The following is a 22542-nucleotide window of genomic DNA, read 5'->3' on the forward strand; positions in this document are numbered from 1 at the left end:
CTAAATGGCCCCCTCAAGGATTGAACTCACAACCCTGGGTTTAGCAGGCCAATGCTCAAACCACTGAGCTATATCACTAACCCATGTTCCCCTACAATGTATCACATCCTTGATCTGGACAGACTATGTTCAGGTCAGATTGCAGAGCTGTCAGAGAAAGCACATACTGCTGAACTCTATAAGATATTGTTTCTTTGGCAATATGGTACAGAACCTTGAGGGCAGGTGAAATTTGAGCAAGGTGTCTACTTTACTGCTTGTATCTCTCTCACATCTTTTGCAGTTTGTCATCTGATAACATGAATGGAACAAGACATGAACCTTCCCCTTCAGTCTTTACAAAAGCTGCATGCACCATCAGAGAATCTTTTCTGGTGCGACTTCTTCATGGAAGCAAGGATCTCACATTTTCAGAATTACCATGCCTTTCTCATTCACTACAGTCCTTCCCAGGCAGTTTGATATACATCTTACTATGCAAGGAAAGATAGACGCTTAGAGAAATCAAGCAGCACTTCTTGCTACAATAATCTATATAACAATTTAATAAAAGAAAACATTTTTCAAGAGGTTAACTTAGCCTCTCAACGTCAATCCAGTATGTGTGCTGCTACTCAACACAAAACGCAATGCAACAAGTGGTGCATTGTCTGCACCTCTTACAGAATTGAATAAAAAACCTGAGCCTTTCTGAACAAACCCATGGAATTCTCTCTGCTTTCACACTTGATAGCATGATTCTATAATGCTTTCTACAGGCTCTCATGCACTATTACATTCTATACACAATTTATATAGAATCCTATTGGTTTCATCCCTATTAAATTTGAGAGGACTTTTCCATAAATGTCTCAATACTGCTTCTTCAGGAAGCATACCCTTGTTGAGCTATATTTAATTTTTTCTCCCTAAATAAAAAGCGTTTTTGAATGGCATGCAGGATGTGCAGCTCTAAGCATGTGTCATGATTAATCAAATCCTAAGGGATACAATACAGAACTCATGTCCTCACAGGAGCAATTCCAAGGACCAGAAGTCTATTATTTTATAACAATTAATATGGAAATACAATCATTCATAGCAGCATGTTCATTAGTAGCATTTCTGTTTTATCCTAACTGGAAGACTTTGCCATTGTCAACCCAGTGCATAAAGAACTCATGAATATAAGACTGGTGTGGAAGAGGAAGTGTATTCTTGCAGGGTGGAAGATGTTTGTCCACATATTTCAGAAGCCTGTCTGTACTCATCAGTACAGTACTACTATCTAATGAGGAAGACTCACTGCAGTCTGGAAGAACTAAGGATGTCAGGTCAGGTTTGTCGACACAGCAGTTAATCTGAACCCAACAATAAAATAAAGCCGTCTAAAATACAAGGGTCAATGCATACCGAAAGAATTAAGGATACTGATCTACATCTGTCAATTACCTTGATAGCATTAATACAAGTATATTGTTTTAAACGGAAATAGTATTTCCAGTGTTGTACTTAGTTATTTGAAATTTGTATATACAACAACTGATCCATTATCTTTCTCCTTCCTTTTCTAAGTCATCCTGATTATGCAAGTTATCCACATTTTTATCATTAGCAAAACAAGCAGCTAATAATGACGAAGCAAATTGAGATATAAAGATCAATATTACAAACTAATATTGAATTGAAATGAATACCTTTCCCAGACCTGAAAAAGATCCCTGTGTAGCCCAAAAGCTTGTCTCTTTCACTAATAGAAGTTCATCCAATAAAAGATATTACCTCTCCTACCTTGTCTCTAATTATACAACAGTCATTGTTCTTTGAAACGTTCATTTACTCAAGCCCAGGTAACACACGCTTATGTACTGCTCGGTGTATAAGAGAATTAAAAAAGCAAAAATTTAACCCAAAAACATTAAACAAGACAACTATAGCCAACTCCCTGCTGAAACACTAAAACAAGGATCAGCAATTGATAAGACACAAATAGAAAGGGAAAGTCTGCAAAACAAGTATTGTATCCGAACAGGAAATTTTAATAAAACAATGGGCAAAATTAAAAAAAAAATCTAGGAAGGAAAAGTTTAACCAAATAAGGGAATGTTCACAAGACAAAAGGTAAACAAAAAAAAATCAAAAACAAGTAAAGCAGAGCTTTGTACAAAGGAAGAGTCTGTTCTCAATGGACATACAATACTCTGGTGCCTATGTCTTTTATACTGTGAGGGATAAACAGACTAAACAGAGTTTAAACAGTGTGACGGGGCAAGGCCAGATGGCTAAAGAAAAGTAGTGGGAGATAGATATATTAGCTCCAGGCTAAACAAATCCCTGGTACCAGGATAAGTGAAATGGCAGCTGCTCCAGGTCAATTAAGACACCTGGGGCCAATTAAGAACTTTCCAGAAGGCAGGGAGAATGCTAGATTGATTGGGACACCTGAAGTCAATCAGGGGCTGGCTGAAACTAGTTAAAAGCCTCCCAGCCAGTCAGGTGGGTGTGGATGTCAGGAGCTGTGGGAGGAAGTTGTGCTGTTGGAGAGACTGAGTAGTATGCACCACATCAGGCACAAGGAAGGAAGCCCTGAGGTAAGGGTGAAGTGGAGCTTGAGGAAGTGAGGGCTGCTGTGGGGGAAGTAGCCCAGGGAATTGTACATGTCCTGTTTCTAAAAGGTCAGCTACTATAGTATACTATACTATTAGGGTCCCTGGGCTGGAGCCTGGAGTAGAGGGTGGGCCTGGGCTCCCCCCACCTTTATTCCCTGATTAATCACTGAGATTGGGAAACAACAGAGACTGTGCAAGGAAGGATAACTTCTCCTCATCTCCCTCACTGGCTTATGACGAAAATGGCCCAGTAGATTGTGACTCTTGTCCCTAGAGAGAGAAGGGTTATATGGAGGGTCACAGTGAGCCTCTGAGGCTAGTGAAATCTGCCAGGAAATGTGGGACCCACAGAGGCAAGGACAGAGCTTTGTCACAACAGCTTCACCAACATAAATATAATCAGGAAATACAAGTTGTATAAAATTTGATCTGAAAGCTAATACTGTTGTTCTGACTTTCACAAGCACAAAGCACAGTATGTGTTCAGTAATATATTTGACCAATATCTACTGCAGTATTTTTTTAGGAAGGCTTGTTGAACATCACCACATTTGGAATGTTTCTCAGTGAAAGGCATTTGTGTTGCATAAGTTATATGCTATAAAATGCTGTAACCTCCCCTCCCATGTTTATAAAAAATGAGTTATTTTGTTTCCTCTCATCCATAATGTCCTGAAAGGATTAAATATTGTAACTGTTTCAAATCTGAACATTTAATGTATGGATCAATGCTATTTCTGGACCTCAAGATTGCCCCAAAATGTATGAGAAATTCACAAGCTGCCCCAAGAACTGATTGTTCATTCAGATCTCTGTATTAGCTGAATTAATGTGTAAAATGTTGTAGTGCTCTATTTTAGCTACACATACAGTGACTTATAATGTACCATCATTATGCAAATTCATAGTACTACACTTAAAAAATAATCAATTGCACAAATACAAAATGACTGCCTAGAAAGGAGTTTTGCAAAAACAGATCTAGTAGTTATAGTGGATCAAACTAAATATGAGTCAGCAGTGGAACACGGTTTGGGGTGGGAGGAAAGCAGCACACGTCATTCTGTAGTGTATTAGCAGAAGTGTTCTAAGCAAGACAAGAAGTAGTTCTTGCACTCTACTCAGCACTGATAAGGCCTCAGCTGGAACATTGTGTCCAGATCTGGGCACCACTCTCTGGAAAAGATGTAGATAAATTGGAGAAAGTCCAGAGGAGGACAACAAAAATGATTAAAGGTCTAGAAAACATGACCTATGAGGAAAGAGTGGAAAAAAAATTGGGTGTGTTTAGTCTAGAGAAGACTGAGGGTGGACATGATGATAGCCTTCAAGTGTGTAAAGATTCTTATAAAGAGGAGGGTGATAAATTGTTCTCAATCACTGAGGACAGGATTAGTAGTAATGGGCTTAAATTACATCAAGGGAGATTTAAGTAAGACATTAGGAAAAAAATACTAAATTTAAGGGTAGTGAAACATTGGAACAAGTTACCTAAGGCGGTTGTAAAGTCTCCATCATTGGGAGGTTTTTTAAGAACAGGTTAAATAAACTTCTGTCAGGGATGGTCTAGATAATACTCAATCCTGCTTTAGTGCAGGGTACTGGACTAGATGACCTATCCAGGTCCCTTCCAGTCCTACATTTCATCATCAATTTCTTATCAGAACTACCCACTGATTCCAATAGGGAGTTCCACTGAAAGATCTATGGCACAATATAGCCCAATATGGAGAGGTTCAGCAATGTAAGCTTAACCTTCCAAAATCCGTTGTGACTGAGTCTGATCAAAAAACCCCATTGATTTCTATGTGCAATTGAAAATACTGCCATTTTGGGCCCAGGTTTGCCAAAAAAGGACAGTTGTCACTGATGAGGACATGCAGGTCAGTCCCACTTTTGAAGGCTAGCTCATGCCCCGCCTCTATCAGTTTGCTTCTTTCATATACCATCATCTTCTGATCCTTGAGAGTGTCCTCATTTTCCTATTCCAAACCACAGATCCCTTTTTTCCATTCTGGCACGGAAGATGGTATTTGGACAAAATATAACAGAAGGGACAAATTTCAGAGTAACAGCCGTGTTAGTCTGTCTTCGCAAAAAGAAAAGGAGTACTTGTGGCACCTTAGAGACTAACCAATTTATTTGAGAAGGGACAAAGATTTGTGTAAGAGAAACTTGTATGAGTTCAGATTCTCCCTCTTGTACAGTAAATGAAGAAAAATTAAACCAAGTTCTAAAAATTTGGTTATGAGTGGGCAAATGAAAAGTATTTTAAAAGGTGGCAGTTAATTGTTGCCTTATCTTTGATCTGTGAATTTGGAACCTGCTGTTTTCTCCCATGTGGGAGACATACCATAAGACACACAAAAGCTGTGTGAGAATTTAGAGTTTATAGGCTATTGGTTACCTCGCCATATTGGGCTTTTCCTTATTAGACAATCCTATCGAGTTAGAACATGACCTTGAGAAGTTGTATTAAATGTGACCAGAACTTTGCAGTCTGTGTAGCTAAATAAACTGATCCACATCATATCAGTAAACACTATTAATACCAAGGTTTACTCAATACCAGCTGAGATTGTTGAACATGACTTGTCCATGTTGATACTGACTGCAAAGTCATGATTAACATTTAACATAACTGCTTCAGGTTGTGTTCAAACTCCATGTCATTTATTTAAATGAAAACAAGATTATTCTATACCCATAATTCCCAGTGTTCTCAGGAGTTTTGAGTAAAGATTATGGTAATAGTACATAGCTGATGTAAATTTAGAACATCACTAAACTTATTCAGTTCAGAAGTTTCTTCTTACTTTAGCTCTTGGATGAAAATTTTAGCAAGAGTTGCTCTCGCTCCCCACACACCTTTAAAGGGACGCATAACTAGAATTATTTGAAAAAGAAAGTGATTTGCTGTCATCAAGTTTTCATTGGTTTAAAAGAAAAGCAAAACATGTTATGGCTTTGCCTTGAAAAAAATTTTCTTTAACACAGAATAACACAAGTGATATTCATGGATTACCTATTTTCATGGACGAATGTGATGAACAAATTGTTGCCATGAACAAACATGTAAAAAGTTCTTCCTCTCCAACCATTTTTACTTTATTTCCTTCCTTGCAATTGAGGAGGAAAAAATGTTATGCCTTCATTAAAACTCTTGAATTTTCATTAAAGTTCCTTTTTACATTTTCATGGCAAAAAAAAGTAAGAATTCAGAGTTATGCATAACTCTGATCATAGTCACTGAGTGGTATATGCTAGAGCTGATTCCAGTGCCACTCACATCAGTGGAAAGACTCCACTGAGCTTTGGAACAGACCTATAATGAGAAGTGCAGATTATTCATGAATATATTCTCTAAGTCTGAACTCAGTTTGTGTAGACTCCATGACAGACAAGAAAGTGTTGCATACATGAAATGGTCACAAAACATGTGAGCAACCACAAGTCCTGAGTTGTCAGGCTCGGGGGGGTTCTGGGAGTCATCACACTCCAATCCACCACCCAGTAGCTCAAAGAGGGCAGCTGGGAGCAGCATTTAAGAAACACAACTGGGGCACAAGTGCCACCCTGTGCTCTGATTGGAAGAGCTCTACAGCTCCTGACTGGACTGCAGCCACAATTTATGCCAGTGGAGGAAACAGGAAGTTATCCATACAAGTGGGTTCAACCCTGCCATGGACCACTTGCCTGGTTTTTACCTGTTCCTGCCTTCTGATCCTGACCTCCTGGTATCCTGACTTGACCTGACTGTTGGGTAACTGCATTCTGGTTCCTAGCCTCCTGTTCTGTCACAAGATCCTGACCTCCTGGTATCCTGGCTGAGCCAAATTCCTAGTCACTGACTCTTGATACCTGCCCACTGGTTTCGTCTCTCAGTTCTGATCTCCTGTGTTCTTGGTAATTGGCTCCTGGGCCCCAGACCCTCATACCCAAAGCTAACCCCTAGACAAGGCTGCCCATGCCCCACCCTGGCATGAATAAAGGCTTAATGTGGAAAAGCCAAAGTGAATAGTTTGTCAGCCATGGATAGTCTGAATGTTAGTCCAAACAATTCAACAAAAGTTTAGCTACACTAAATGTTTGCAGTCTGTTATTGGCTAGCAAGTGATTTGTGAACCTCAAAGGTCAATATTCAATATGTTTTTGGTTCAACAAACACGACACTATTCAACCAGCTTGGCTGTATTTATGGAGATGAGGTCGGATTCTATTGGCACGTGAGAATGGAATAGCAATTCAGTTTCCATTATAAGCCAAAAATTTGGCTCTCACACTAAAATGCACAAGCATCCCCAGAGTTGGTACATGCAATCTGTGGTGGAGTCAGAATTCTTCCACAACATTAGAAGTCAAAGTTTATTCTTAATACCTATTTTTAGTGTCTAAATGTCCAAAAAGTTTGTAAATTTTGCCATACCTTCGGGTTCATCTTATAATAGGTAAGCTCTACTTTTATGCATTCTAACGTTTAGGTAGTAATGTGAGAACAGGCACATAGGTTCTAATGCGCTTTAGGTAGAATGCTAAATGACTGAGACAACCTTAGCTTTCCTTTTGAAAGAGTCTCTAGCCATTTTTCTTGTGGAGAACACTGTTAGAATATAGATATTCAGGCCTGTCTGTAAAGGCCTATACTTTAAGAATTTAGGTGTATTCTTATCACTTAGCTAGCTATAGAGGTACAAAACAAGAATCAAAATCACCATGCCTGTTTATAGGCCTTCTCTCACTAGGATAGTCTAAGGCAGTGGTTCTCAACTGCGGTCCACCGCTTGTTCAGGGAAAGCCCCTGGCCAAACCTGCAGACACAGCAGGTAAACAATCAAGGCTCCCACTGGCCACAGTCCCCCACTCCAGGCCAATGGGGGCTGCGGGAAGGGCGGCCAGCACATACCCTGGCCCACGCTCCTTTCTGCAGCCCCCATTGGCCTGGAGAGGCCAGTGGGAGCCACGATTGGCTGAACCTGAGGACGTGGTAGGTAAACAAACTGGCCAGCGTGACAACCACTGGTCTAAGGCCTTGTTCTTAGGCTAAGGCCTTTGGCTAAGCAGCAGAGGCAACCATAAGCTGGGAAGCAAACAGTCACGTCTTCACCAGTCACACTGAAATAAGGCAGTTTTGGGCTGTTAAAAAGGTGATCCAATCTATCACCTCCAGAGAAAGGGAAGAGCCTCGAAGATTTAAAGAAAACTTAGTTTGATAGCATCCTGTCTGGCAAGAACTCACTTATCAATAGCTGGGGTGTGAAATCTTCATTTCTTTGTTGTTCTATCACTGTAGTCCCCATTTCCCTCTAACATCTTGGTACCGTGACAAAACAATTGTCACGAGAAGTTTTTCCATCAAAACTGAAAACCAGACAAGCTGTAAATAATACAATGTTTTAAAGTGTTCTCCATCATTAGTTAATTCTACACTCTTCTCCTCCCCCACCCCTAAAAAAAAGTGAGAAAATTCAAATTAAGTTTACTGGAGTCATCCAAATTCTAATGTTTTACAGAGACCAAATTTCTGAACTTCATAATAAAATTTAAAACTTGTTAAATGTAAAAACAGGAATGCCAGATGGGTGCATCAAGCTATGATGATCTTTTGAGCTTTCTTGGAAGCTCAGATAATCAAGCTCCGATAATCAAAGAAATATTACTTTAACTTTGAATTTTCTGGCCTTTTATTGTTTTTTTTTTTAATACCAACAATGCTCAGGTAATCCCTTTTATTCGCTCCTCTGAACCCCAATGTATTCTCAACCTAAATTTAATGTGGATTATTGTCTGGAAATACTTCCAAATGTCATTCTTTAGTGACCAGTTATCCTGCCAAACAATCTTGGCAATGCAGTCTGACAGATAAAAATCCACATTTCAATATATAAATAAGCCTTACTGGAGGAGAAAGCTTTGCACTATGAAATCAGAAATTCAAACAGGTAAGAATAATGCTCCTCTAAGCAAATGGTTCCCGCTGAAATCTGCCTTGAATAGACTGCGCAGCCAGCATATTTGTTGCTCATTTCTCTTTACCAAGATGTCTGACAATGGGAGGTTATAGTTGATGGAATACAGAATAAATTCTCCTGAGAATACTTCACAAGCGTAGAAGCAGTTTCTCTAGAGCAAAGCTAAAATACATATATTTTGGATGGCCGTGATTATGCAGAAAAATTGCTTGTCATAAGTAAATGGTTCAGTAGCATTTTCAAGATCAGGAAATCCTCTCTCTACAATGGATACTTTGTAATGCCAACAGACCGATCCCAAATTACATTATGACTCATTCCTAAGGCATTTAAACATTTTCTTAAATGTCTGGAGTTTGAATCATTCAAGGCTCTGACAAGAAAAAAAATAGTACTTTCATTCCTTTCAGACAAATCTTTATAGGAAGAGCTGTGTTTTTTACGCAGTGAAAATGGAACAGGGTGTCAAGTTCAAAGGTTAGTACTAGGCAGAAAACTGCATTGATATTGTGGGGTTACTAATCAAACTAATTACCAGCTTGTCTCTACAGATTTTCTGCTTCTAATATAAAGCCTTTCAAAGAACAAAAGTATTTGACTGTTGTAAGGTATGTGTAAATCATAACAACTTTGTACAGCTCGTGGAGGATTGAAATTCATGTGTTTGAACAAGTTTCTTTCCGGATTCACAGCTTAAGTCATTCCCCCTTGACAAAGTTTTAATAGTTTTATTAATTTCCTTCATTAGTGCTGTTCCATCAAGGCTGATGGATGTCAAACTCTCAAGCTACAGCAAGGATAGCAACCATCTTTGTAGTTAATATTCACAAGATCCCATTGGCTTTGAAAGTGATTTTACTCTCCATTAATATGCTATGTTCTGGGCAGCAGCGATGGGAACTTCAAAGATTTAATATTTAATGCCCAGATACCTAAAGAGTCAGTGTATGTTTTAAAAATGTTACTGAATAAATGCACATCACTGTAGATTTCTTTTATACCCTGAAAAATCTGCCAGCTTTACTCTGATTTGCTTCCTATGTACATACAATAAAGAATGAGGCAGAAGTATCTGTCTTTTTTCTGATTGTCCTAACTAGAACAGGTTAAGCAGTAGAAAAATGTCCATGCATATTTGGAAGAAAATGACTATTTTTCTGCCCATTTTGTGTTCCTTCCAGTGTGGGTTTTACTCATGATTTTAAGATCATACATAAAACCATCTTTTGTGTGTGTAATTTAAAATTCATTTTAGGAGCATTCACACCTGGAAAGCTACTTAGAGTTTAGCTTATTCAATAAGGAAACAGAAACAATGCCTTATGATTTGGGGACCAAGCACAATTGAGCAATATAGCTCAAGTTTCAAATAGCAAGCTATAGAGGGCTTTTTTTAAAAAACTGAAAATTTTGAACAATCGAACTTGAGATAATTATGATCTCTTTAACATGCCACAAAGAGAAGTAGTGAAGTGAATTGAAGTGTTTGTTATGAATTATTTGCCAAGCTACCACTCAACACAAATTACACTGAAGTACAATACTTAATGATTAAGGCCTCAGTCCTGCAAACACTTGCATGAATGTTTAATTTTACTACTCCCATTGAAATTAAAGGGGCTACTTATGGTAGTAAATCAAGCACATTTTTTGCAGGATTGTGGCCTTATACCAACAAATACAATTGCTTAGAAATATGTTATTAACACACAAGCATCTGAAAATATAACTAAGTCAACTCACCAGCCAGCGCCTCTCCTCACAGCAGAGCATGGCATTCAAGACTGTGGCATGGGAAACTGAGGCAGACAGCTGATTGGTGCTGTGACAGTGGGTCTCTTCTCATGACTTTAGCCCTCCAGCCTGGTTGTTCATAATCTCACCCCTTCAAGGGTAATAAAGAGTCACACAGGCCAAAAATCCCATGACCCTGTACTGAGTTGTCAGCCCCTGTCCTGCCCTGGTCTCCAGTAGTCCTTGCCCCCTCTTCCTCACGGAGATTCTCCTATTCCCTGAGGATGTGGTGGGGGAACCCAGTCCTGCAAACTCACTGCTGTGGGTTCCAGGTCAGAATCCCTGCATGAAATGGTTGGAATCACTCTCTCCTGAGCTCCTACTGCTTCCCTGACCTGCCTCCTGAGGGCTATTTCACAGACACAGGTCCTATGATCCTCTCCTCCTGGAGGTCCAGCTTCTTAAGCAGCCTCTCACCAGTCTGCTGCTGACTGGCCTCTCTTCAGTGGTTCCTCAGCCTTTTTGGCAGCTTCCTAGAACTCCCTGCTCCCCTTTCCCTGCAGGGCCAGTCAGAGTATAAACTTCCTGCTTCAGCTCTCCTCTCTGTCCTTCCTTTGCAGGAGACACCCAATCTGGTCCTCTTTGGAAATTTCTAGATTGTTTTAATTACCTGATCTCATGAGAGCCAGCTTGTCTGGCACAGTGAACCATCAACTCTTCCCATGAATTTATCAGAACTATTCACCAACTGCTGAAAATGTCTAGAATTTAAACCATGAAAGATTTTTAAAGAACAAAAGAGAAGGCTAAATTCCATTTTTGGAATAGAAACAAACCTTTGGAGAAAGTTTAACAAAGAAGACATGGATTTAAGAATAATGGAAAAAGAGAGGCAGTTGTGATTATTTATAGGAAAAAGGGGACACTACGGATAACATTTTCAAATCTATTTACTAAGCCTGGGTGTTTCATTTTTATGAAATTTGAGACACCGAGCAACAGATTTTCAGGATTTCTGAGCGTCCATACCTCCAACAACTGAAGTGAACAGCAGTTATAGGTTATTAGCACCTCTAAAATCAGGCCCTACATGTCTCAGATCAAGCACTCCAAATCAGTGGACACTGGAAACTTTTGGTTTTCCAAATTGCCCACAGGCTAAGTGCACCATCTCTCTGTAAGCCAAGATTTCAGAAACTGAGTGCCTCTTACATATGTAGCCTCATTTTCAGAAATGCTGAGAATTCCAAAAGCTTTGGTTGCCTTCATTTGCAGTTGTTGGGTGCTCAGAGTTTTGAAAATTCTGGCCACTTATTTAGGTACCTAAATGCATATTTTGGAGTCTTACTTTAGGCACCCATTTCTTGTCAGCTAGAATGTATTCAAAGAAAATGTACTTTGCATGGAATAGTGCAGCAAGTGTTAGATACACTAAATGAAACGTTTTCCTACTTCAGCCTAGCAGTTAAACCAGCAGAATCACGATTTTTAAATTTAGAGATACACACACAATAAAATCCTTTCAGTCTTCATTCATCTTTAGTCAGTGCTCAAACAAGTCCATGGAAGAAATGCCAGCTAGTAAAAAATACAGGTGTGATGACAGATTTACCAAGGGCTGGACTCCACCATGCAACCATAAAATCCATTAGTGCATGTTTTAACCAGTCTTTTTGATGCAGTTTGTCCTCGTCCATAGTTTGTAGTTATAATGTGCATAGTACTCTGGTTCAGCTGCACCATTTGGGTAACTTTCCTAATGTAGACAAGGCTTATGGGCAAAATTCTGCCCTGACTTAGGCTATGTCTACACTACAGACCGTACTGCTGCAGCTGTACCACTGTAAGGTCTCCTGTGTAGCCGCTCTATGCCCGCGGGAAAGCTCTCCCGCTGGCATAATTAAACCACCTGCAACAAGGAGTGGTAGCTATGTCGACATAGCACTGTCCACACCAGTGCTTTTGCGGGTGAAACTTATGTCGGTCATGGGGGTGTTTTTTCACTTTCGAAAATTTTACCGACAAAAGTGCGAGTGCAGACAAAGCCTTACACTCCGTGGAAACCTACTGATTTCAACAGAATCAGACCAGATGTAGATCAAGAGATATTTTGACCCAATGATTCCTGAATATGAATTTTATTGCCAACAGTGGGAATTAGCTAGCCAGGAAGCAGATTGACAATGGAGTGTTTACCACCAGCTTGTAAAACAAAATGCCAATCACCGTCAGGCAGTATTTGTAACCTTGTAGCAGGTGATATGAACTCCTCCGTTCTCACCACTTATCAACTTAATGCCAGAGAAAACATGCTAATGGTACATAGTATTGCATACAATGCAGTAATTGTGTTATATAATTTCATCTTCAGTAGATCTGCAACCCATATTTTTTTGCAGATACATCATCATATTAATATGATATAGGTTAAATCCTGGGCCCATTGAAGCTAATATTAAAAATTCCTATGACTTTACTGGAGCCATGAATTTACCTGATGCCCGGACCCTGGAGAAGCCGCACATGTAAGGTGAGGTGGTGGCCTTGTGGGGGAATAAAGGGTACGTGGGAGAAGGCAGGGGGGTGAGAAGAGGGAGTGGGGGAAATTTGGGATGTGCAGGGCTGCAGCAGCCAGAGAAAGAGGTGACTTTCCCCAGCTCCAGGGCTGCAGCTACTGGGTAGAGACCCCCACCCCATTCCTTCCCAGACTCAGCTCAGGGGCTGCCTCAGCCAGGGGGAGAGAGGGCACATCCATTGCATTAGAAAGGTAAAACTATTGATATGAAAATATGAGTTGTGTGTTTTTATTTGTAGAACAAAAAAGCTAATTATTAAGGGGTTTTTTAATATAGTGCTTTTATCCAAAGCGCTTTACAATAGTTAGTTAACGGTACAAACAACATTTGGAAAGATCATTAAGTGGTCCGCCAAGACCCTCAGCAATTTTCAGGTGGTCCACAGGAAAAAGTTTGAGAACCACTGCCTTAGAAGGTCAAAGGACACACAGCAGCACTATGTGGTTCCCACCTTTTTTGAGTAATTTAACCAAACTCAGACCTGGGCTGCGTGGCGGATTTAGAGTTAGTGGGGCCCTGTGCGCAGCTTCATTTTTTGGGGGGCCCCCCCTCATGACCCAGCCAAGAAAAAGAACATTCTCTCATCTCCCTGTGTCGGTCTGTACCTCAGGGGAACACCCTACACCCCCATGTTCATATTTATAAAATGATTGTGTGGTATCCAATGCACAGTTTGTCATGTTGGGTGTCTTTGGAAGGCTCATAATGTGCTGAGCATGGTTGTTACAGTGATGTTATAGTAAGGTTATAGGTTATAATTTCATGTATACAGTTATGAGGATACATTTTCAGCCTCATGGCTTAAAGCAAACCCAGGCAAAAACTCTCCAAGAACAGAGAGGCAGTTCACACCTCGTCAGGGCATGGCTGGGACGACCCAGCCCCATCTCACAGGAACAATGGACATTGGCTCAGGCAGCGACAAAAGAATGTTACACCCTCGAAGGTGTCACCCCCTTCCTTTAGTCAGTTTGAAACTGAGGTAATGCTCACCTGACTCTAAAGGGGGGCACGGGCAAAGCCAAGAGGGAAGAAAGGACATGATAAAAGGGAGACATTCTACCATGCTCTCTCTTCCACCTACAGCTACAAACACCACCACGCAACTGAAATGCTGATCAAAGGGGGAGCCTGACTGAAAAGCAAGCCTGTGGTGAGAAGCATTTAAGTTTTTAAGGATATTGAAAGTGTTAAGATCAGCTTACAATGCTTTTTGCTTTTATTTCATTTGACCAAATCTGACTTATGCTTTGACTTATAATCACTTAAATCTACCTTTTATAGTTAATCTGTTTGTGTATTCTACCTGAAGCAGTGCATTTGGTTTGCAGTGTGTCAGACTCCCCTTGGGAGAACAAGCCAGGTACATATCAATTTCTTTGTTAAATTGACAAACTTAGATAAGCTTGCAGCGTCCAGTGGGCATAACTGGACACTGCAGGATGGAAGTTCCTAGGGTTGTTTCTGGGATTGGAGATATTGGCTAGTGTTGTTCACTTGCAAGTAGCTGGGAGCAGCTTACATGCCAGAGAATGTGTGTGAACAGTCCAGGAGTGGTTTCAGAGTAACAGCCGTGTTAGTCTGTATTCGCAAAAAGAAAAGGAGTACTTGTGGCACCTTAGAGACTAACCAATTTATTTGAGCATGAGCTTTCGTCCAGGAGTGGGGGTTCTCACAGCAGAGCAGGATAAGGCTGGCTCCCAGAGTCAAGGATTGGAGTGACCTAGCAGATCACTGGCCCAGACAACAGAGGGGAACATCACACTCCCTGCCCCCCCACCGTTTTTTATTCTTTTTTCCTTTATCATCCTCCTATATTATAAGTAATGGGAAGTAAATGAAAAAGTGAGGTACCTTGATTGGGGCAAAGGGTTGGGGTGCACAAGTGGGAGTGGGTTCTGGGAGGAAGTTTGGGTGTGGGCTCTGGGCTGGGCAGGGGGGTTGGGAGAGGTGAGGGGTTGGACTCTGGGAGGAAGTTTGGGTGCGGGGTGCAAGCTCTGGGCTGGGGCAGGTTTGGGGTGCGGGAGGGGAGCAGGGGCACAGCGCTTACCTCAGGCAGTGCAGCTACCAAAGCGACCAGCACACACATCTCTCCGACAGCAGCTCCTAGGCAGGCAGGGCAGGGAGCCAGGGGGTCTCCATGTGCCGCTGCCTGCAGGCACAGCCCCCGCAGCTCCCATAGAGCCAACTGTGGCCAATGCTTGTATTTAAAATGTTTTCTGTAGAAAGCACCTAAGGCAGATTTGGTCAACATAGTGTGAAGGGGTTATTCAAGATTAAACTCGATAAGTTTATGGAGGAGATGGTATGATAGGATAACATGATTTTGGCAATTAATTGATCTTTAAATATTCATGGTAAATGGGCCCAAAGGCCTGTGATGGGATGTTAGATGGGGTGGGATCTGAGTTACAGAGAATTCTTTCCTGGGTAGTATCTGGCTGGTGAATCTTGCCATATGCTCACGGTTCAGCTGATCGCCATATTTGGGGTCGGGAAGGAATTTTCCTCCAGGGCAGATTGGAAGAGGCCCTGGAGGTTTTTTGCCTTCCTCTGTAGCATGGGGCACGGGTCACTTGCTGGAGGATTCTCTGCACCTTGAAGTCTTTAAACCACGATTTGAGGACTTCAATCGCTCAGACATAGGTGAGAGGCTTATCGCAGGAGTGGGTGGGTGAGATTCTGTGGCCTGCATTGTGCAGGAGGTCAGACTAGATGATCATAATCCCTTTTGACCTTAATATCTATGAATCTAAGTACTTGGGAGAACTTGGCTAAGAATGGATTTTGATAGACGCCAATCTATATCTGAGCTTTCCTGGGGACGTTCGGGCTAACATGTGGGCAGTGGCGTCGGCCTGTAGAGTACTGAGTCATTCATGGACATGTGATTTGCCCATGTGACTCCAAAACTCTATCTTGTAGCTGTGATTCTACACAGTGGGAGAGAGAGATTTCCACCCACAAGAAAGACTATATAAGCCCCTGGAAACCACCCCCATTTTGTCTTCAACTGGCTCGAGAGAGAACCTCTCCACCCCAAAGAGATGCCTGAAAGAAACTGGAACAAAGGACACTAACCACAGGGGTGTGAGTGATTGCTGGACCCAGACTAGGAGGAAGTCTAGTCTTAAAATAAGCTTATTGGAACATCTCTGAGCATGAGATTTACCTGCATTTAGTTTCTTACTGTATTAGACTTAGACTTGTGTTTTATTTTATTTTGCTTGGTAATTTACTTTGTTCTGTCCATTACTTGGAACCACTTAAATCCTACTTTTTATATTTAATAATATTACTTTTTACTTATTATTTAACCCAGAGCAAGTATTAATTCCTGGGGGAGCAAACAGCTGTGCATCTCTCTATCAATGTTATAGAGGGTGAATAATTTAGGAGTTTACCCTGTAAAAGCTTCATACAGAATAAAATGGATTTATTTGGGGTTTGGATCCCATTGGGAACTGGGTACCTGGATGTTGGAGACAGGAGCACTTCTTAAGCTGTTTTCATTTAAGCCTGCGGCTGTTGAGGGACGTGGTTCAGACCTGGGTCTGTGTTTGTAGCAGGCTAGCGTGTCTGGCACAACCAGGCAAGGTACTAAGTCCCAAGCTGCCAGGGAAAATGGGCTCAGGACATCTGGTGACAGTCCCAAGGGGGATTCTGTGACCCAACCTGTCACAGATGGTTCATTAGCCTCTAGGTTTTTGAAAGAATTGTTTTTTTCCTACCTCCTCTCTGATGTACTAGATGTTTAACCTCGGTGATTTTTTTTTACCCTCATTTGGAGGGAACTGAAGTGCACTGCCTGCAGTCAAACAGACTATATTGATCTGTAGCAATGCCACTGGCAGCATTAAACACCTGGACATTATGTAAGTGAGGTAGAAAAACAGACAGAACCACTCTTGGCTTCCAAATTCCTACTGAATTAAACACTAACTGATCGATCTGTCATTGTGCACATCATGTTTGCTGTGGTCAGTTTGCTCATCTTATCACATCTTCTCACTGGCCTAAAAGTCAACTTATGATGTAGCTGCCCCTATACTACTACTTACCTCTCATCCATAGATAAAGTGCTTCACAAAGGAGGGTAAATATCTTTACCCCTATTTTACAGACGGCTCAGAGTCCACCACACTAGACACCACTGCACACTGCCTCCATCAGACATCATTAATGTTTCCGCAGCAACATGGACAGAATAAGTCCAGACATGTCCTTAGGCCATATGTGGAAAGAAAGAACAAAAAAAGAGGACATGGCCTGCAGCACTTCATTATAGTAACAAAACTTTGTTATCTTAGTCTTCATTCTCTAGAATCCATAATGACTTTGAAAGAGATCTAGCTGCATCACCTGCACATTCTTTCACTTTAAAAAAAAAAAGTTTTCCGTCCTTTTTTCCACTGGAAAAGTATAAGACAGCACAAAGTGTGGAAAATCCCATTTTTCATGTTTTGTTTGATTATTCTCCAGCTTTGAGTGAAAAAAAGCAGGAAGGAATTATTAAAAAAAAAAGAGAGAGGAAGCCAGGGAAGAGATAATAGAAATCCAACCCCCAAAACACAGAAAATTGATTTTTGGTTCCTAACGCGTAACAACAAAAAAAGACTAAGTCAAACCCGCAAGTTTCATTTTGTTTCTTCATTTTGGGATAAAGATATATTTGGGCATGTCATTTCAAAATGAAAGTTTGTTTTAAAATTCCCATGGACAACAACATTTTTCATTCAAAAAGACTTGAAAGGAGATTGTTTTTACTCCCGGGTAAAATTTGGGTTTTCTGACCACTCTACTTCCAAACTTTTGATGGGTTTGTGGCAAGTATAAACCTCAAAGGAAGCAGTTTGCTTCAGTGTGGTCTTTTTCACAACTTCTGATTCAGAATGCTGCATATTTGTTAGCTTGACAGAGATATGATGCTGGGCAGGGGAAAGACAACATAAGCAAAATCTCAGAGTGTGCTTTAAGGGACACAGTGTAATCAATCATGGAAACTTACTTATTCCAGCTGCAAACACTGTCTTTTACCCTGCTTACAGGGGAACAGTACAACAAAGTTAACCAAACAGATTTATTCTAAAAACAGAAGAAACTTAGCTTTAATTTTGTTCTTTGTAACTTCATTTTATATGGTTTTCTCATATTTTCTTGACTGTCAAGTTTTATTTGTAGCCCATTTGGTCTTTAAGAGGTAACTAGTCCTTTTTATTGATTTGTACTTAGTATTATAGAGTCAGATTAGTTTTTAATAGAACAGATGACAATTTGTAGGGTCTTTTTCTATATGGCTTTTACCTGTAAAAATGTGTGTGAACAGAACACAGATGTTTATATACACACACACATTGTTTTAAATCTATTTTGAATAGAATTCTATGGACACTTAATGCAAAGAAAAGCCATAATTAGTATAAAAACTAATTATATAAATTAAACATTAAAAGATGCCCTATATAGGCTAAAGGATTGGTGACTGACTGGTCAACAAGACCCCACATATGAGCATTAAGGAAATATAAAACCCTTTATATGGGCTAAATTTGGATTTACTTATTAAGACCCCTGCAGTGTGATTATGGGACAGCACCCCTGCCATACCCCATTTACACTTACTGAAGTAAGACCACTTGGATCAGATTGCAAGATTGAGGCACAAATTGTTAAGTGTGCCTCAAAGTTCTGATTATGTAATAGTCCTAATATTGGAAAGCTAAAGCACAATTGCAAAGTGGAGAGTGAAACAAGCAGAGAGTCTAGGGTTTGTTTTTTTATTGTTTGGGGTTTTCTGGGGACAGTGGAGGGGAAATGCAGAGTCTACAGAATAAAAGTTTACAGGGGAAACTTTCAAAAGGCACCAACAGCAGTTAGGATCATTAAAAGAAGGTGCCAAAAAACCCAGTAGGTGTTTATCTGCATCTTTAGGCATCTATATACCTTTAAACAATCTGACCACAACTGCTAGTGGGAAAAAAATTGGTACAAGGTGAACGCCTAGCTCATTTGAGCCTTTGAAAAACCTCCCCCTAAATTCATATTGTTATATAATCAATAATTGTATGAGGTAGGAGCATTTTCCCATTTAAAATTATTTTCCTCTAGAAAATGCTTCAAGCAAAAGAGCTGAATCAAAATTTAAGGCATGACTTTTCCTTCAGCAGCCAGAGTTCAAACAAACAGCTAGACAGCTTTGCAGCAGAGAACAGAAGACAGCAGCTTCCAGCCATCAATACATCGGCACCCTTTTATAGTACAATGTCACCAAACTGAATGTAATCATTTGGGCTTCTTTGTAGCTGCATGGTTCCTGCAGCTCTGAATCAGCCATTTGGCTTCCTCTATACGCAGAAGAGTTACAACTCTCTCCACTATGCCACCTACAATTTCACAATGACAGCATCTCCATGTTTCTCAAACATCCTTCATGTGGAAAGACACCACTCATTTTAAACCCCAGGCTACTTGCATTCCACACAAATTGGATATCCTCTCACTTTTATTGTCAAAAGTTATTTACAAGAGAAAAAGAATCATGAAATTGAGATTATAGAAAGAGATGTTTGCAAAAATCCCACAGCATTTTAAATTTCATGCATAAATAATTTTTGGTCACCATCATTTTGGGTCTGTCACACATTATGTCTCACATTTGGGACCTCAGCATCTCTTTTGCTTCTCTGAAATAGTCACTGCTTTAGATTTCTAACACTAAGCAGTCTGTAGTTAGATAACAGTATTTCCTAAGGGTGGGAAAGCAGGCTGACTATTCCTCTGTAAAAAGAAAAGGAGTACTTGTGGCACCTTAGAGACTAACCAATTTATTTGAGCATAAGCTTTCGTGAAGTGAGCTGTAGCTCACTAAAGCTTATGCTCAGATAAATTGGTTAGTCTCTAAGGTGCCACAAGTACTCCTTTTCTTTTTGCAAATACAGACTAACACGGCTGTTACTCTGATTTCTCTGTAGTTAACCCTCACATCAGGTTAACTATAATGGCACATTCATTTTGATAGTATCAGTGAGCACAAAAATAGATCAAAATAGAATATGCCACAGAAAAAATACAGGAAAGGGTGACTCAGTCCTTGCTGCAGGCAAACAACCCTTGCAATATTACAATAAATTTGGCAGCCCCTCACCACCGCCCCACCCCACCCAAGAAACAGGAAAACAATACACATTACACAGCAAATGCTACTAAGTTTTCAGAGAACACAGAGATAGTGGGAGAGAGATACTGACATATTAATCCCCAGAGAGCTGATTTTGTTCTCACTCACCCCTAATTAACACTGTTTTAGCTCCACTGAAGACACCTGTGTAAATCCTGTGCAAGTAAGGGAGAATCAGGCTCCTAGAGGAACTCTGAATTCTCATTACTGAGGCCAGGCACCAGGAATGACGGTGACTTAAAATGGATGCCATACAGAATAAGGTTGGACTCAAAGCTGTCCCATGGCATATATAATGTTAAATAATGACAAGTCAATAGATTTTATTATGGCCATTGTTATAGCCATTGTTTTATTGTATAGCCATTTTTCTGTAAAATGTATCTTTTTAAATACTTCACTCCCTTTTTTTCCTCCAGAACCTGAAAATGTTTCAAGCCTCCCTCCTCCATCCCAAAGGCTCTCTCAGATAAAGTGACGAAAAAAACACATGCACAATGAAATGTTCTCTGAGCTCATGCAGTCATCCGGCACTGACAGAGCTCAGCAGAATGTGTGGAGGGACACAATACAGGAAAGTGGCCAGTGAACTTGAGGAGAGGTGGCAGCAGGAAGATCAGAGAAGGCATGAGGCAATGCTGGGGCTACTGCGGGATCAAACGGACATGCTCTGGCATCTGGTGGAGGTTCATGAACGGCAGCAGGATCACAGACTGCTGCTGCAGCCCCTGCTTAACCGCCCTTGGTCCTCCCCAAGTTTCACAGCCTCCTCACCCAGACGCCCAAGAATGCGAGGGGTGGGGAGAGGCTCCGGGCACCCAACCACTCCACCCCAGTGGACAGCCCAAGCAACAGAAGGCTGTCATTCAAGAAGTTTTAAAGTGGCCTTTTCCTTCCGTCCTCCCACACCCTACCCGGGCTACCTTGTGAGTTATCTCCCTATTTTATAATCAATTAATAAAGAATACATGTTTTTTAAATGATGGTGACTTTATTTCCTTTGCAAGCAAACTGTGATCGAAGGGGGGAGGGCGGGTGGCATACAGGGAATTTAGAGGCATCCAGGGGGGCGGGTTTTCATCAAGGAGAAACAAACAGAAGTGTCACATGGTACCCTGGCCAGTCATGAAACTGGTTTTCAAAGCTTCTCTGATGCGTACCGCTTCCTGCTGTGCTCTTCTAACCACCCTTCTAATGGCTGCGCTTATTCAGCGGCCAGGCGATTTGCCTCAATCTCCCACCCCGCCATAAACGTCTCCCTCTTACTCTCACAGAGACTGTGCACCACACAGCAAGCAGCAATAACAATGGGAATATTGGTTTTGCTGAGGTCTGAGCGAGTCAGTAAACTGCGCCAGTGTGCTTTTAAATGTCCAAATGCACATTCTACCACCATTCTGCACTTGCTCAGCCTATAGTTGAACAGCTCCTGCCTACTGTCCAGGCGCATGGCTTCATGAGCCAGGGCATTAAGGGGTAGGCTGGGTTCCCAAAGATAACTATAGGCATTTCAACATCCCCAACAGGTATGGGAAGTAAATCGCTTCCTGCAGCTTTTTAAACAGACCAGAGTTCCTGAAGACATGAGCATCATGAACCTTTCCCATCCATCCCATGTTGATGTTGGTGAAACGTCCCTTGTGATCCACCAGTGCTTGCAGCACCACTGGAAAGTACCCTTTGTGGTTTATCTACTGGCTGCCCTCGTGGTCCGGCCCCAAGATAGGGATATGGGTTCCGTCTATAGCCCCACCACAGTTAGGGAATCCCATTGCAGGAAAGCCATCTAGTATGACCTGCATATTTCCCAGAGTCACTACCTTTGATAGCAGCAGCTCAATGATTGCGTTGGCTACTTGCATCACAGCAACCCCCACAGTAGATTTGCCCACTCCAAAATGATTACCGACTTACCGGTAGCTGTCTGGCGTTGCAAGCTTCCACAGGGCTATTGCCACTAGCTTGTGAACTGTGAGGGATACTCTCATCTTGGTATTCTTGCGCTTCAGGGCAGGGGAAAGCAAGTCCCAACGTTCCATGAAAGTGCCCTTACGCATGCGAAAGTTTCGCAGCCACTGAGAATCATCCCAAACCCTGCAACACTATGCGGTCCCACCACTCTGTGCTTGTTTCCCGTGCCCAGAATCAGCGTTCCACGGCATGAGCCTGCTCCAGTAACACCATGATCTCCAAATTGCTGGGGACCGTGGTTTTAGAAAAATCTGTGTTCATGTCCTCATCACTGCGCTGCTGTCGCCTCCTCACCTGGTTTTTCAGGTGCTGGTTCTGCAAAAACTGCACGATAATGCGCGAGGTGTTTACAATGGTCATAACTGCTGCGGTGAGCTGAATGGGCTCTATGCTTGCCGTGCTATGGTATCTGCTTGGGCAATCCAGGGAAAAAGGCACGAAATGATTGTCTGCTGTTGCTTTCACGGAGGGAGGGAGGGTTGACTGACTACATTTACCCATAACCATCTGCGACAAATTTTTGGCCC

The 22542-nt window shown here is 41.3% G+C and overlaps 1 long non-coding RNA gene across 1 annotated transcript; it reads left to right on the forward strand.

Moving 5' to 3' along the window:
* Positions 1-8970: 8970 nt before the first annotated feature.
* Positions 8971-20978, forward strand: LOC140908326 (uncharacterized). The gene is made up of 4 exons (XR_012157834.1): positions 8971-9034; positions 12691-12821; positions 13954-14020; positions 20464-20978. It is a non-coding gene; the product is annotated as an uncharacterized lncRNA (long non-coding RNA).
* Positions 20979-22542: the final 1564 nt, after the last annotated feature.

This window comes from Lepidochelys kempii, chromosome 3 (assembly GCF_965140265.1).
Source record: "Lepidochelys kempii isolate rLepKem1 chromosome 3, rLepKem1.hap2, whole genome shotgun sequence".
Classification (NCBI taxonomy): domain Eukaryota; kingdom Metazoa; phylum Chordata; order Testudines; family Cheloniidae; genus Lepidochelys; species Lepidochelys kempii.